This window comes from Amblyomma maculatum, chromosome 5, assembly GCF_055883805.1.
Source record: "Amblyomma maculatum isolate TAMU_Amacu chromosome 5, ASM5588380v1, whole genome shotgun sequence".
NCBI lineage: Eukaryota > Metazoa > Arthropoda > Arachnida > Ixodida > Ixodidae > Amblyomma > Amblyomma maculatum.
This window is the reverse complement of record NC_139348.1, coordinates 155,738,107-155,751,130: the sequence shown is the minus strand read 5'-3', so window position 1 is coordinate 155,751,130 and position 13,024 is coordinate 155,738,107. Positions and strand designations below refer to the sequence as shown.

The following is a 13,024-nucleotide window of genomic DNA, read 5'->3' as shown; positions in this document are numbered from 1 at the left end:
TGGGTGACGGGTGCAATTAACGCCGTCACGTGATACCATTAAAGGTGGAGCTTAAAGGAACCCTCAATTATTTACCTTTGACTGGATCGCGGGAAAACGCAGCAGTAGAAAACTAACAGAAATTTTTTAGGTATGTGTCAGTCAACCGCGGTTACTCCCTACTGTCCTCAAATTACGAAGTCTTCGGAAGTTGCAACATAGCTTCACTTCCATGCTAAGATCTTCATAGGGACCAGCGCAGGTACTTTTGACTAAGAACATATCTCGCCCATGCATTAAGAAAAGGAAGCGTGATGCGGATATACATTACGGGCACAGGCCTCTTTCTCCTGTGACTATACTTAAGTCACGACACGCTTCACCGCTTGAGCCAGGAAACGAGCGCACTCTAGCCACATCACACGAATCGTACCAGTCTAAATAGATACTTACTTTGTCGAAGAGCCGGCGCCATTTCTGCAAGAGAAGCAGAAATAAGAGAGATTGGGTCAGGTAAAATTACTAGATGAAAAAATATAATCAAAACTCTAATATCCATATAACGATATAAAAAATACAACACTTTTCAGTGAGCATTATTTCCAATTGGTATATCCGCTCAAAGCAGCGCATGCTCCCTGTAAACAGAAATGTGGCTGTAATTATGATCTTTAGCTACTTTCATCCTAAGCACATTAGGTTTGCGAAATGAGCATTATCTGTAAAGCTAGCAACCTGGCAGGCTATTGATTCACTTGTTGGGCTAGTCAACTCACAGCTATTTCTGACGCCTTAGTGTGGAAGAGCAATGTATGGACTGACGCCATAACTGTCAAGCAGCATCTAAGTCGGCGTCCGTCGCAATTTTCTCGAAATAAGATATCTTTAAAACAAACTTTTGGAAAACACTGGACAATGATGCGAGGCAGTGCAGCAACATATACGCTGCTAAGGAACTCCTCGCCGATGCGCGAGAAGCGAAATCGTTCGATGACTAGCGAGTGGAGCACCATGACCAATGAAAATCACACCAGTCCACCTACGCCCAACATGACTCGTAGCACGTGCCATATCCCACCAGCTTTCAGCTGCAATGGCGACAATGGCTCACATTACAATTTCGTTAGTTTTTAACGCAGCGTACGCCGGCGTTATTGATCCTTTGAGGGCCCTGAATTAACTTGGACCTGCTCAAGCACGTGACAGACTCCGCCACAAATACACAACACGAACACAACACGAACACAACACGAACGCAACACGAACGCAACACGAACGCAACACGAACGCAGTCAATGAAATCAAGCCGCTAGAAGAATGGCTGTTAAAGCTGCATTCTATAAAAGAATAAGCTATATGCTCGTGAGTAGTTTGCTACTTTGGCTCCAGCACTGAAGTTCTTACACTCTTGCGATCCCTGGTTATTTCCCTCTTTCCAGCAACTTACTTTAGAGTAGGCTCATTTCTTTATCAAACTGAATCTCTCCACGTTAACTTTGGTGCCGTTGGCATTGGGTTGCCACATTGTCATAAGCTATCATATCAATAAAAAAATATAGGCGCCATCGCTCACTTACGTCATTGAGAAGCAGGCTGCGGCGCAGTGGCGATTCGAGGTCCCCGGCTACGACGAGGACCTCTTCGACGAACACGCCTTCGTCCTCGCACCCATGGCCGTCGTCGTGGAATCCACGCTGCAAACCGCCGCCAGCGTCAAGCTCTCCTTCTCCGATGACGGCAACCGAGCCCGATGGTCGCCGCGCGGGCCCCGGGCGCCGGCCCGGGCCCGGCGACGCGACCACGACGACCACGGCTGTCGAAGACGAAGAGGCACGCGACGAAGAGCCCTCCGACGAAGGAGGCGACGGCGGAGAGGGCGGAGACGACGCCGACGCGGCAGCGTTCCCGGTCGTCGCCTCTGCCCAGGGACCGCGCTCTCCTCTGTCGAGACCCAGCGCTGCGGAAGGCGATGCACGGGCTTCTTCTCCCTATGAGGTCTCGCCGAACCGGATCGCTTTGATTGACGTCACGATGACGTCAGCACTTGTGGTCCGCGGGCTGCCACAGCATTCGAAAAGAGATAACTGCTGATTGATTCGATTGATTACTTTGAAGCTCAGTCGTCTATCCCTCACGGGCTACTTTTCTCTACTGGTCTTTGAACCGAAAGTTTCCGAGAACGTCACAGTGACACCGGAAGCCGTGATTCGTCGACCATCGACACTTTTCAAAAAAGGTAACTACTGGACGTCACAACTTTTCTGCCAAAGCACTGGAAGTGATTGATTACATTGATGTTCTGTCGTCGTTGACATCGGCACTCTTGCGTCGTTTTTCCTGTACTATGCTCCGCAGTGAATAGCGCTTAGAACTCACCATCGAAGTCAACAAAGTCACTGCGGTCGTCGACTTGACCTTAATATGTGTTCAAAATTATTCGCTAGCATTAAAAGAGTCACTTGAAGTTTCCACATCTGATTAATGACTGAAGGATCTTCGCTCTAAATTGCACGAAAAGGAAGCTGTGGGAAGCACTCATGTCGGACCGGAAGTCAAAGGCAGCTGTTTGCTAAAAAGATGGTGAAAGTATCTTGCCTTTACATTTTTTTCCCTTGGACCCTGCTCGAAAGCTCTTGCTCTTTCTCGGAAACTCTAAACGCCGCAACGTTGGTCATAAGATATCTACAGGCGAAACTTCCTCGGTACTCACAGTCCTAAGCGCTTGAGGCAACAGCACGCAATGTGGCTATTGGCAGTGAAGAGTCATGTGACGAGCGCCACTCAGCAGAGAAACCACACTTTTCTTGCTCCTTCTCAGCTTTTCTTCTTCCTTCGTACGCTTGCTTGCTCAGCTGCACTAAAACCTCGCACTCGAAATATAAATAGGGTTATCTAAACGAGGCCACCCCGCAAAATTGCACGTGCAGGAGAAACTCCACATAAGTGCTGCACCGCTTTCCAATGCTGAAGGCTGAAAGTGGAACCGAGCTCCGCAGTCTGGCCCTCTCGGGACAAGGCTACCAAGCAAAACGGGTCGGGCAGTGTTGCGTAGCCAAACGCGTGAGCGGAATAAGGCCTTCAAGCCATTGAAGAACCGGCGGTAAGCTAAGTTTCACTCATCGTGCCCAATCAGCCACTTTCGTGGCCGGGCGTCGTACTTCCGAATATCTTCGCTTCATCAGCGTCGCAGCTGCCTATTCGGTTGGGTCCCACATGGCTCCTGCGAAAAAGGAACGAACGGCGCAAGGTTAACGAGATACAAAAGAAACGCACAAGCTCACCTTTCAAAGCGCGCAAATTTCAGCGCGTCAGAATGAGCCCATAAATGAGCACACAAAACTATGCTCAAAGATTTCGAACAGCCTCCATCTTAATCTGCAAGTGAGTTCATTTTTATTTTATTTATTTAGAACATACTGCAGGCCTACAGTAGGCCCAAGCAGGAGGGGCGAGTACATAATATATGCAAAAAGAACAGGATCAGCAAAATTGAAAAATGTTAAATACAAGTTGTAACACAAAATACAACAATAAATACAAGGCTCAGATGCAAAATACACAAAGTAAACGTAGAAATAAATGGCTCTCAAATTAAATGCTGTGAAGAAAACATTGAGTCAAAAGAATCAGCTCTGGTTAAAAGATCTGGCGGACGCCTGTTCCACTCCTCAATGGTGCGTGGAAAAAATGAGTATTTAAAGGCGTTAATCCTAGCACTGTAAGGGGTTAATGATTGTGCATGATGATTTCTTTGCAAGGTGCCCGAAGAAGGCAGTAAGCCTTCGGCTTGTAGGTAGAAACGACTTGGTCATTAGGAAAGGTCATAAACTCGAACAAACAAACGCTCCATTACGGTTGGAAAGTTCCTTACCGACCCTACCCCCTTCCTCTCTTTCGGCGCTTTCATATTCTCCTCTCAACATTGTTAGCATGCGGGAAGTTATCGATGTAAGATACGGCGGGCCCGTTACGCGGTGGCGTTTCGGGGGAGGCGCAACGCAAATATTTTACGAGACACTTAACGCGACGTAGTACTACTAGTAAATCGACGTAATAGTAGTAGTAGTTGTTATTGTAGGTGTTGTCGGCACCGGGTGTCGGAAATAATCGGCGGTTGCGTGAAAATGTTGTATCACGGTAATTTTTGGTCCTTTGGTCCTACGGATTGAGCATTGATTGGTGTGTGATAGGCAATGATGAGTTTATGAAATCACTGTAAATTAATTGTAAAATAGAAACATGTAGTAACAGTCTCACTCTTGGGGAGATTGCCCCCCCCCCCCCCCCCCATTTCATGGAGACTGCAGGTTTGTCTTCTTGACATGTCCGTCACTATAGGCTATAGGGCCCGCTAACATCGCTACTATAATCATTATCACTAACTGCGTGTCATGTAATCGTTATAATCGTACATAAGCTGGACAAGAATAATTAAGATCTGCTTCTCATGAGTCCCGTGTGGAGTAATGGTTTGCACCCTCGGCTGAGATTCGGAGGGTTAGCGGTTCGATTCTCGGTGGAGACGGCTGATTTTCTTTCTTTCAATGCCAGAGCCAAAGACGTTTTCTGATGCCAATTTCTGTACAAGACGCGCATGAACCAACGTTACCATAATCATTATCACTAACTCCAGCGCTATTGTCATCGCTACTGTCACCATTATTGTTATCACTAGCTGCAGCGTGATATCATCGCTACTGTCATCCTTGCGCTATACAAGGAGCATTATGTTCTGTTTCTCAAGTGTAATCGCGATGGACGTTTTCTGATCCCACTTTCTGTACAACGCGCACAAGCCAAGAAATGCTTTCGCCTTAATAGGCGGTAGTGTATTGTGTTCATGTCTGCGCTAACGAAACGTTCACAGGCGGTTACAATTTTTACAGAGCCACCCGCTACGGCACATTTTAAGCGATAGCTCATACAACTCGTTCGACCGAAAAGCCGTCGGAGTCGTTAGTATATTAACCGGCGGTTACGTAAAAGAGTATCACGGTAATTTGTGGTTCCAGAGACTGATTGCTGATTGGTGTGTAATGAGTTTATAAAATTATTATAATGGTTGATAATAGATCAATTAAAGAAATAAAAAATACAGAAAGTTGGGAAAGGGGGTTCAAACGTGTCGAAATACTCAGAATGAAAATCTAGTGTTTGACAATGCTATTTAAGGAAATTTAGGACTTAAGTGATGAATCGATTAATTGAATATTTGGGAAAATGGAAAACAGGGGGTGCAAATGCGTGAATACAAAGATAATGCCGGATGACGCTAAAACATTTTGAGTGCAACTGATCAATTACATGAATTAATTGACAAAATGAAAGATCGGAAAAAGGAATATAAAAAGGTATCAAAATGCTCTAAATTGAAAGCGAATGTTTGTTGATACTAAGTATCGTTGCATAAGAATAAATCAATTAAAATATAAAATAATGGTTAAAAAAAAAAACATCGTCAGTGAATGGAAAACGCTATTACGTCTACCCTTAACGGCGGAGTCCCCAGGCTTTGTACCGAAGGTGTGCGTTCTGCTGAACTCGCACTGGCACGCATCAAATTTCAAGGCACAGCGTCCGAACTACCGATGACGTCATCGTCCGGCAGGATATACAAGAAAAATAATTAAATAAATATTATTAAAAAAAAACTCAGTAAACATCGTCCGTGTGTGTGAAACGCTATCGCGTCATACCGTTAACGGCGGAGCTTGTGTCCCCTTAATCTTTATTCCTTCATTGTTCCGCCCTACGTTCAGGGCGCGGTTGAGATGCCCATCGAGAAAGAGACTGTTACTACGTGTTTCGATCCTAGCTACCAATATCTAATGCATCTCACCCAGCGCAGCCATTAAGCAGCGTGCGCCGGCCGGCGCTCGACCAATCACACGATGAAATGGTGCGTCTTTGACTGCTTGCATTTATGAGACGCTCGTAAACGCGCTCTTCTTTTTTTGCGTACAAGGACGCTGGCCGCTAACGGCGTAGTATTTCTTTACAGTCTGTGACACTAGGCAGGGCATTATGGGCAAATTTCACAATAATATTTTTTGCTATAAACGACCAGCGCCAACGTGATCGATTCGTGATACAAGGAGCAACGCTGAACCAGTTGACTCTGAGCCAACGTGCCGCTCATAGTCTATGAGCGTGCAGTTTTATTACAGGAAAGAATTTCTACCTTACATTTTAGCTCTTTTTTGTCCGCGGTTCTTTTTTTTTTTTTGGGGGGGGGGGGGGGGGGGGGGGATTTGAATTTCAGAATGCCCCACCGGGATGGTGCAGTGGTAAGACGCCCGACTATACTGTTCCGGAGTACCCGGGTTCGATCCCGACCGCGGCGGCTGCATTTCGCGAAACGAAGAGGCGTCCGTGTGCTGTGCAATGTCAGCGCACGTTAAAGATCCCCAGGTGGTCGAAATTACTCCGTAGCCCTCCACTACGGCTCCTCTTTCTCTCTTTCCACTTTCACTCCCACCTTCCTCCCTTCGGTTATCCGATCAAGCAGATTAATGAACTCGGAGCAAAAAGTAAGAAAACGTTGTTAAAAGCTCTGGAAACAGTCAAAACGAATAAGCAAATTCCAGACAGCTGGCGGCAGAGTAAAATGAATTTGATCTATAAAGGGAAAGGAGACAGGATGCACATAAAAACCTACAGGCCGATTACCATAACATCTGTTATGTACAGGTTAGCCATGCAGGCGGTGAAATTAAAGGTGCAAGCATGGATAGAAAATAACAAGATACTCGGAGAACTTCAGAACGGCTTTAGAAATGGTAGGCGCTTAGATGATAGCCTGTTCGTGCTTACCCAATGCATCGAAATATCTAGAGTGGAAAATAGACCTTTGTACTTGGCCTTCCTGGACATAAACGGGGCGTACGACAACGTAAGCAGGGAACTCCTGTGGAACATATTAAAAGAAGAAGGTATCGGTTATGAGATAATAGAGTTCCTACAGGAAATATACCGGGATAACGAAGTAGAAATTACATGGGAAGGGATAAGAAGTAGGCAAGATGTCAAAGTATGCAACGGATTAAAACAAGGCTGTCCTCTATCACCGGTGCTGTTCATGCTTTATACGATAAACCTGGAACGGAGAATACAAGACAGTAACCTAGGTTTTAACCTGTCATATAGAGTAGGTGGAAAGGCGGTAGAGCAGCGCCTCCCCGGTTTGATGTATGCAGACGATATTGTGCTGCTAGCTGAGAGCCTGGAAGAATTGCAAGCTCTAGTTAAGTATTGCGGAGACGAAGGGGACGCTCTAGGCTTCAGTTTCAGCGCCGTTAAGTCGTGTTTGATGATTTTCAACGGCTCAGCTGATCAGGGTCTTAAAATACAAGGCCTTGAAATACCTAGAGTAGCAGAATATAAATATCTGGGAACGAAGGATTGGCATACATTGGAAAGCATGAGCAATCACTTAAGGCCAAAGGGCGAAGGAATGCCGGGATAATGAAGCATAAGGCATTGTTGGGATACAATAGGTATGAGGTTTTGAGGGGTATTTGGAAAGGAATTATGGTGCCCGGACTTACTTTCGGAAATGCGGTTTTGTGCCTAAAATCAGAGGTACAGTCGACATTAAAAACAAATCAGAGATCCGTTGGACGATTAGCACTAGGTGCCCACGGCAAAACTACAAATGAGGCGGTACAGGGAGATATGGGCTGGGCATCTTTCGAAGTACGGGAAGCTCAGAGTAAAATATTATATGAGGAAAGCCTGAGGAAATTGGACAGTAACAGATGGGCAGCTAAAGTATTTAAATACCTGTACCTAAAAAGCGTCGACTCACAATGGAGGAAAAGAACTAGGAAACTAACTAGTAAGTATGCTAGTAACAAGGACGGAGAAATAAAGAGCATTAAGCAACAGGTGAAAAACACAGAAGGTAAAAATTGGATAAATTCGATGGAAAAGAAACAGAGTGTGGAATTACACCGAAAGTGGAAAATGCAGATCAGGAAGGAAGATTTCTTTGATAACTCAAGAGGCAGTGCCCTACTTTTTGAAGCTAGATCAGGGTGCCTTAGAACACGCAGCTACAAAAAGAAATTTAACAATGGAGATGACGCATGTGCTTTATGTGGAAACTCCAGTGAAACAATTGACCATATTATACTCGAATGTAATGGTATCTATCCGGAAGTTGGTGCAGGCGCAATCACTGTTCCTGAAGCTCTGGGCTTTAGAGATAACAGTGGCCGGGTGAATAAACCGGCGGTGGAAACTAGCAAAAAACGACTGGAAGATTGGTGGCATAAAAGCAGAGAAGTGACATAATGTTAGTAATGTAGGAACAAAATTTAATAAATAGAATGGTGGTTTAGTTAACCATTCTAAATCAATAATTAAGATATAGGGAGAAAAATGAGCATGATAGCTACTGCTACCACCCCGTTTCAAAGGGGACGCTCCTATATTCCATCCATCCATCCATCACGGAAGAGAGCGACAGCACGTAACCGAATAGCGGTTTTACCAAAATGATTAGAAAGGCGAGACGAAAGCACTCAAACGACTTCATCGGGAACACAAATGGCACTGTCAATCTGCATTCTGCTTGGCAACAGTGTTCAGGCCGGCTCATGTTTAAGAAGTTGGCAGATTATAAACAGAAACGAGAGGATGTACGATTTATAGGAGGTTGCATCAAATGATATGTACGTCAGCGAGCTGTTCGTTTTGTGTTGAAGAACTTGTTTGCTCAGTCTCGCAGCCAATAGCCCCCAGTCTATTACCTCGTTCGTCACCACACATACCTAGATTACCCTTTGCATCCCTATCACCCGCTTCGACCTAATTTTCTTTTCCTGTCACTACCTAAGCTTCCTCTACTATCCCCAATGTTTCAGATCCCTTGCCGATCCTTGTTCAAAGTTAATTAAATGAAAACAACTCCCCCTTTAAAACTGCTTAAAACGCCCAATAAGTAAGCTCATGAAGTTCCAATTTCACTTTCTAACAAACCAAACAAAACAAGAAAAAGCGCGAAATAAGGGAATAGGAGACTGTAACCAGCAATCAATTAACGTGAACCTACCCCCTAAAGCCTGGTTTTGCAGGGATAACAGCAATAATTCCAGGGCCCGACACGGGGTGAAATCGATTACGCCCACATGAGTCTGCCGACGGCTAATCTTATTTGCACACGTGCCGGCTCCAAAATGTGAGTATTTTCTTCCTCACAAACTCTAATGCGCAACGGAGATTAAGGAACGACGCGCGCGTCGGAGAAGCTTGCGAGAGGCATACGCCTAAAATTGCGGACGCAATCTATTTTGCCTTAAGCGCTATACAGCTTGCTCGAAGGGCGCTGAAACGCTTCGCTTAAGCGTTTTTAGAGAGAAAGTAGTGGCAGAAAAATAATTAAGATGATGTATAAAGAATTTCTCAGCTAAGTCTGGCTTGGTTTATACGGTGTGACGTCCCTAAGCGACTAGCCAAGCGCAACCAAGGTTTAAAAACAAGGAATGCCCTTGCCCGGTGAAACTTAGTGAGAGCTGTGTCGAGACCCACGAGGCATGATCTGCTGCATCTTTCTGTTCTCAAAGGTTTATTAAGTAGTGCAGATTAATTACCTAACGTTTAATTATTGAGATTGGGATTAAAGTGTCAATGCAGAAGTTGTGCATACATCATCTTGAAAAACAGCTGACCAAAATGTTAACAAGCTAACGCATACGCAGTCCCATTTTATTCTTACCGGCCTTAATGGATAACTAACACTTCAAAGGAAATAAAATCTTCGATGTGATAGCGCTGCTACATTGCCGTCTTCGCCCCAAGAATCACCTGAGAGAATCTTCGCTTTTTTTTTTTCTTTTTTGGAGCACTCTTCCCGATGGAGTTTCTCCGCGTGCATTTGCAGAAAGATACGTTACATTAGGCGATTTCGTGATATCTTTTCTTTAAGGCCCGTAAGTTAAGCCGCCCTTTTTGCATAGATTCCGACCAGCTGCTTTTGAAGTCTATCTGCAAATTCAGAATTGACAGTTTGTCCCTCGAGCGAATAATTAAAATGCTGGGTAATTGGTCTCAATCGATCATTAACATACAAGTGCAAAAATATTGTCCAGACTATTTCATGCAGCTTTCAAAACCCATAGTTGGTTTCACTAGGCTGTGACCACCACACTTTTTTAAGAGCTTCGTTATATTTATCGGGGGCACGCTGTTTACAGGCTGCTTATATTAGTGCTTTCAAAATTTCTGTAAAAAGGACACTTACTTCACATTTATTTTAGCCTTGAGGCTGTATTGGGGGCAATGGCAAGCACAAGGTAAAAGGCAAACCGTTTCAATTAGTTACATTATTAACCAAATATCTCGTTCTTATTTTTGGAGGCATATTGTATTTGTAGAATTGTAGCGAGAAAAAAAATCCAATCAAAAGCTTTGTAGCTCGCATTACGAGGCACACAAATGCAAGCCTGATTAGATAAATTAACCCATAACATAGCGTCAGCGAGCGTGTCCGACGTCTGTTTTAGCGCTTTGAGGCCGGAATGCGAGCGAAATGGCTCCGGACATCGGGCCCCGAAGCTGCGCCTATCACGGAAGCCGCAGTCGAAGCAAAATTTACAACACACCGCCGCGAGCCCTTCCGAGTCTCAGGTGATGCGAGAAGAGTGGCTATCTGGGTGAAGCAAGCTACGTATGCGTACTGTGTTATGGTGTGAAACCGCCTACCAAGGTGAGATAGATAACGATAACAACATCTGAATGATCGACGAGAGGAACACTAGCTTTCTTTGTAATAAAACACTTGGTCAAGCTTACCCTTGTACTGCTGCGCATGCCCGGATGCTACAGGTCATAAGCCATGCCTGCATTTGCTGGCAGATACTAAAATTTTGAGGAGACCGCCATGACTAGGTGGCACGTGAGTTGACTGAGGCGTTCTTTATCAAAAAGAATGACGAATATTTTGTGACTTTTCAGTCAGACTCTATTCAAATAAAGGAAGGTTTTTGGCATGCGAATATGCTAGAATATGACGGTTTGAATTAAAAAAGGCGTTTCTTGTTTTGTTTTTTGACAAAAATCACCCACGAGTCTGCGCTCGTCCTGCCCTTTTCTGTACATGTCTATTTGTGCGCAGCACTGTTTTATTATTATATATTACTTTCTTAGTTGGTTTAGTTTGATTTGTGAGCTTTAACATTCCACAGCGACTCAAGCTATGAGAGACCCCTTAGTGGAGGGTTTCGGAAATTTCGAGCACCTGTTCTTTAACGTGCACTGACAACGCACAGCACACGACGCCTTGCTTTTCGCCTCCATCGAAAAGCAGCCACCGCGGCCGGGATTCGATCCCGCATCCTTGGACGTAGCAGTTGAGCACTCTAACCACGCACCACCGTGGCTTCAACTAATATTCTCAACGGGATGCTTGCGCTTAAATTGTACCATTCACGTTTCAAAATTCGACGAAAAAATCGAGGAGACACTTATAAGCTCCACCATGAAGGGTATGACGCGACACCGTTAATGACTCTCCTGCATGCTTCCCTTGCGGATCCTTGTGCTCGTTCATTCACTTTGCTACTCACTTAATCACTACCCTTTTATTTTCGCCTCTATTCTCTCACATACAATATTTAGCGCAGTCGTAACATATTAAGTTTCGTGTATGACCAAGCAGTACAAACTTACTCGCGTGGCCTAAAAGTGACGTGTCTACCTCGGTATTCAAAGGTACTGGAACTCAGAATTGCGATCTCACTATCTAATCTCAAAGGCGAACCACGAGTTGGCAGCACCTGTCAACGTGACCATGTCGTGCGCTCTTGTGACGTCACACCACGTACTGGTCAGTCAGTGCACGGCCATGCCCCCTGCCGAGAACAATCTGCCAGAGCCATGCCTGTGATTTTTCGCTCACCACGCCGACGCCGGATTGTTTGGAGAAAGTGACCTTTAACGCTGTCGCATTAAAACAACCGCAAGCACAAAATACAGTGAAGCACTCGCTCGCCTTAGAAGATTTCTCCGGAGCGCCTACTGTCTCCCCGCGGCAATCCAATTATCAGACGCGGTCATCGCCATTTTCGGAGCGCCTGTCCTTCTCCCATCGTGGCCAGTAACCTGACGCGACAGGTGGATATCAATTTCCAGGCGTACGGCTGCGAGAAAAAAAAAATAAAATAAAATAAACAAGGGCGTCCCGGCGTTTGGACCACTCCCCTGTAGAGCGTGCTCTGCCTGTGCGACGGCAAAGCTATGCGACAAAACACGCTCAAAACTTCAAAGGGGAAACACCGCAGACAGAAGGAGGGAAATCAGGCGAGGGGCAGGGAGCCAATACGCGAGACAGGAAATGACGCTCGCAGTTGCGAACGCAGACACCCGACGCGCGTTTGAAAGAAGAGGAAGAAGGAAAGAAGAAAGCCGAGCTGAGAGGAGAGATACGCAGAGTGAACCACAGAAAAAGCGGGCTCCGAAAACGAAAAACCACCTGCTGTTCCAAACGAGTGCGGCGCCGATGACCTCGCAACGGTGTACGGGCGAGTGCTGCACTCTCTGTTATAACTATAACCATGCAGCGTTGCAGAAGGCATGGAGTTGGCGTGAGCTAGTTCGCGGGAGAGCGCTGGCCAGTCACAACGCATAAGACAAACAATAAAACCTGTACTTACATTCGATTGTTACTAGCTATTAGGCCAATAATAGACCAATACGATGCAGACAAATTACAAGTTGTTTCGGCGTTCCAATCATCGTGAGAGGTATAAACGTACAGAGGGTAATTACAATAATCAATTAAGAAATGGCTGCTGTTAATCGTTAGCCACACTATCATTTTTCAAGAGAGAATACCTCTAGCGTTACTGGTGCTCCAAGTGTGCAACAACAAAAAAGAAAACTGAACACATTTTACGAATTCCTGTCATAAAGTCCCTCTTGGTTCGTGGATTGAAAACCGCGAATGTCAACGGAATACTATAGTCACACTGTCATCCAACCTAATCAAGATGGTTGACAGCGCGACATCCACTTGTCAGCGAAACAGAAACGGAAACCAGGACAA

General features: G+C 45.2%; 1 protein-coding gene across 1 annotated transcript in view; it reads right to left on the bottom strand.

Moving 5' to 3' along the window:
- Positions 1–13,024, bottom strand: part of LOC146190055 (protein rhomboid-like) — a 241,870-nt gene that overhangs the window by 198,850 nt on the left and 29,996 nt on the right. Inside the window, exons 2-3 of the mRNA XM_084604785.1 lie at positions 1,557–3,199; positions 433–456 (exon numbers count right to left, since the gene is read on the bottom strand). The gene's annotated coding sequence lies outside the window, so the exon portion shown is untranslated. The remainder of the gene's footprint in view (positions 1–432; positions 457–1,556; positions 3,200–13,024) is intronic.